Source organism: Mobula birostris, chromosome 24, assembly GCF_030028105.1.
Source record: "Mobula birostris isolate sMobBir1 chromosome 24, sMobBir1.hap1, whole genome shotgun sequence".
Lineage (NCBI taxonomy): Eukaryota > Metazoa > Chordata > Chondrichthyes > Myliobatiformes > Myliobatidae > Mobula > Mobula birostris.
Window position 1 is genome coordinate 7455473 of NC_092393.1, and position 4072 is coordinate 7459544.

At 49.0% G+C, this 4072-nt stretch overlaps 1 protein-coding gene across 2 annotated transcripts in view; it reads right to left on the minus strand.

Moving 5' to 3' along the window:
• Window positions 1-1827: 1827 nt before the first annotated feature.
• The window catches only part of LOC140187088 (ras-related protein Rab-37-like), a 102155-nt gene continuing 99910 nt past the window's right edge, over window positions 1828-4072 (minus strand). For both annotated transcript variants that reach the window (XM_072242033.1, XM_072242031.1), the window contains one exon: window positions 1828-4072. This exon is cut by the window's right edge and continues 1354 nt beyond it. The gene's annotated coding sequence lies outside the window, so the exon portion shown is untranslated.

Genomic DNA, 4072 nt, shown 5'->3' on the forward strand with positions numbered 1-4072 from the left:
GCAGCATCTATAGGAAGAGGTACAGTCAACGTTTCGGGCCGTCACGAAGGGTCTCGGCCCGAAACGTCGACTGTACCTCTTCCTATAGATGCTGCATGGCCTGCTGCGTTCACCAGCAACTTCGATGTGTGTGGCTTGGATTATGGAGCCAGACTGCTCTTATGTGATGGACATCAGTCACAAGGGAGACATTACATATGAGCAGAGTAACAAGTGCCTTGTTCTCTCCTGTCAAAGATCCGTTCCTGCTAGATGGTCTTCATTGTCCCTGTACCCCAACACCCACAACCCGCACCTGCCCTCTGCTGCTGTAGCCTCATCTGCACATGGTCTAATTCCAAAGAGGTTGAGGCCCAGAAACTACATTCTGACCAGGACCCTGTTGCCCTTGAACGCCACTGACTGCATGGTAGTCTGAGCAGGAGCCCACTCTGTCAGTCAGAATGTTTGACAGTGATAGATGGTGTGACTCCTCCCCAGTCCCTTTCTGCACTTGCTTCGCATTAGTTACACCTGATCAGTTTTCAGAAGCTTTGCTTAAATAAAGAAGCTGGTTTCACTTCATGCAAATTTTCACACCTTTTTACCCTTTATTAAGTCATCAACAGGTTGAAGGCCAATCTGAGCGACATCATGCGGGCAGAAACCCAACGGACCTTGTCTATTGTCTACCCATTGGATCAGGGCTGACCTGTCCTTCCTTCATTCATTTACCTGCTGCGTCATGTTCTGTGATGTTGTTAACAAATTAATCTGCTAAATTTGACTTTGGAAGCTCTTGACAGTCTTTCTGGGGAGAGCTCCATTGCCTGTCCATGTGATTAAGTTCTCAACATCAGCTCCCAGGTCTGAGGCCTGGCTTGAGTTTAAAGTTCTGACTTCTCAGAACTGGCCACTCAAGCAAAGTAATTTTACTGTCAGATCCTGTCCAATTCTTTGGTCACTTAAATCAGCCTGGTCTGATGGATGAAGTAGACACAGGCACACTCACTTCCTTGGCCTTGGACAAGTTAATTGTTCAGCAGCAGAGCAGTAAGTATCCACTAACTCTCAGAGAACTTGGAGAACTCAGCAGGTCAAGCAGCACCTCTCGGGGGGGGGGGTGGGAATTGACAAAGTTTGGGTTCGAAACCCTGCACCAGGACTCGAGTGGAGAGAGGAGATAGCTGATGTGGTAAGACAGAGGACTGGGGTGACGGGTGACTGGGGGGGGTTTAAAAGATGACGGGCAGATTGAGGCAGATGGGAGAAGGGTGGAGATGTGAAGAGCAAATGGAAACAACTGGATGTGGGAGAGGCTTTCCATCACTCCCCTACCTGGTTCAATCTGCCTGTCATTCCCTTACCTCTCAGCCCTATCCCACCATACGCCCTCTTATTCTGACCATCTCCTCCTGGGGTTTTAAAAAAAGTTCAACAACTCCTTTCCCCTTCCCACAGATGTTGCCTGACATTCTGAGTTCTTCCAGTAGACTTTTTTAACTTCAGATTCCAGCATCTGCAATCCCCAGTAAATCCTCTGGGTTCTGTGACCCGGCGGCCTGGGTGGTCTGATCGGGACCACAGGTGCGGCTGGTACACGTGGTCTGCCCCACCCCTCCCACAGCCCGAATGCCTCGTCACTGCACCACCACCGTGGTTGTCCCCTCTAAATGCAGAGGCGGAGGGTGGCAGGCCGTTGAGGAGGTCATCCCCAGTTGCTCTTCTATTTGAGTGAGGGGGGCTATCGCGTCCCCGGGCCCCTGGCGTTTCAGATACTATCCACTCCATTCAAGAGGCCGGGCCAAACACAGGTGAGCGGCAGAGGAACAGAGAGTCATGCGTGGCAAACAAGGTACTTTATTCATTCAACGTCAGCACGATACAGCGGAGCGAGTGGGGTGAGGGAAGTGGAGGTGCCCTGGTTGTGGAGGAGGAGCTTGGCTCGGAGGGAGGTGCCTCACTTTTTCTCTGGGCTCTGGTATAGTGTGTGGGGTGGGGGTGTGTCTTGCATTGGCACAGATGAACTGGCCTCCATGTGTAAGTTCGTGAATGACTCACCTCCCTAATGTCTGCTGCACGACCATCCGGCCAAGTGTTGGCCCGTGGGGAGGACTCGGCAAAAACCAGGCTGCGTATGGAGCCAACCCCAGTTTTATTGTCCAGAGGAGGGTTGATCAAGAGAGATTCCTCTTCCGTTAAAGAGTTTTCCATATACTTTGAAACAACGGGCAGAATCGCCATTTGATGTAACAAAGTGCTCAAAAACTACTGAATGACAAATCTACTCAGATAAATGAAAAGTCACAGGGATAATTTGTTCAGTGATGACACTGGGTGAACTCATCTTTATCATTGCATCTTCTACATCCACCTGAGAGCAATCGACAGGGCGGTGCTCCCTCGCTACTGCGCTGGAGGGAGTCAACTCCACAGCTGCTAACGGCTGTGAATATGTGGTACAGTTCACCACTGACAATTCACTAAACCCTTAAATAATGATTAGCATGTAAGGAACTATTTCCCAAAGGCAAACCCCTTCGTAGGTCTGATTCCTACACAGAGCAAACACAAAGAGATTTCTTTCACAATTCCCACAACCTCCTTCCGCAACAGCCCTGCCCCTGGAGTTAACCAGTGTGATGAGGTTGGTGCTTGAGGGAGGATTGGCGAGACGACGTTTTAAGGAACGAGGAGGGCCGGGAACCAGAGGGACGATCCTGCACTACTGTTCCCGAGAATGAGGTTTCCACAATTGCCAGCGTTTGTGATGAGCGGAGAGTGAGTGGGGGAACACTTCCACAGATTATTCTCTTTACTCCCTCAGCACTTCTTGGAAAGCAGTTGCATTTTGCGCCTGGATGGTAAACTAAGTTAGGTTCATCATGCAAGGCAACCAGAAATGTTCCTGGAGTTCTGCAGCGTAACTCCCTCATCGAGCTGCACCCTGGGGAAATGGCCACTTCTGCTCCACCATCTACCCATTTCCAACAAGCCCGCCCTGATCTCATTTTCAATTCTTCCTGCAGATTGCACCACTGCTCACTAGGGGCAATTTACGGTGGCCAATTAACTGACCATTCTGCTCACATTAGGTACAGGAGTGGTGGTGGGGAAGGAAGGGGGCAAGATCGGGTTGGATAGAGGAATGGGACGGGGTAGGTCAGATCAATGGGAACTGTTCTCCTTTTGCCCCTCCAGTGTGGCCAGAATGAAGAGCATGCCCATGATTGGCTGCTTGCCTTCATTCATCCGTCCACTGGACTGTGAGGAATAACCCATGCATAGGCAATGCCCCAGTAACAGAAGAGCTCAGGCATGGAACTCCATATCTTCTCCAAACCTTTCTTTTCCAGCATTTGCTTTTCTGAAACCCAAGCATGCTACTTACTAACTGAGACTGACTAGGAACTCACCTCCACCCCCTGGGCTTGTGCTGGTCATTTGAATCGGTGCAGTCTCATTATGTACACTTTATTCTATGGAGAGTCAGGTTATGAGGGGTTGTGATAAAATCCAGCACCATCTTCTCAAATCCATGCGAGCCCAAGTGTCCAACCATGACACTGTCTGGAAAAAGGGGGCATGAAGCGAGTCTAATACAATAGACCAAACAACAGGAGGATTAAAGGCAGGGTGCAAGGCATCTGGGGCACTCTAGTAAGAGATGCCAGGATTGCTTTAGCAGTTTATATTGAAAGGCACCTCCACTGTCAGCAAGAAGTCAAAGGTCACTTTCCAGGAAATACTGTTATTTCACTTCCTGTTGTAGGCACCATTGTTCCAAAAACTACACGACTGAAGAAACTTACTTGTAAAACAAATGCATTCCAGTTAAACATCAGAACAGTGATCTCATTAGCCAGTACAAAGCAAAGAGCATTTTATGTACAATTATTTCATCTTATGGTTAAAAAGGCATTTTTATAAATATCTGTAGATGTTTACAACTGAACGGAGCCACTGGTGACCAAGGGGATGGGGGTGGGGTGGGGGTAATATTTATTTAAAAGCAGAAATACACATTGCAGCATGAAGGAGAGATTGGAGCAAGGTAGTGTTTGGAGAATTTGTCCCTGGGAAGCTGGGCGTT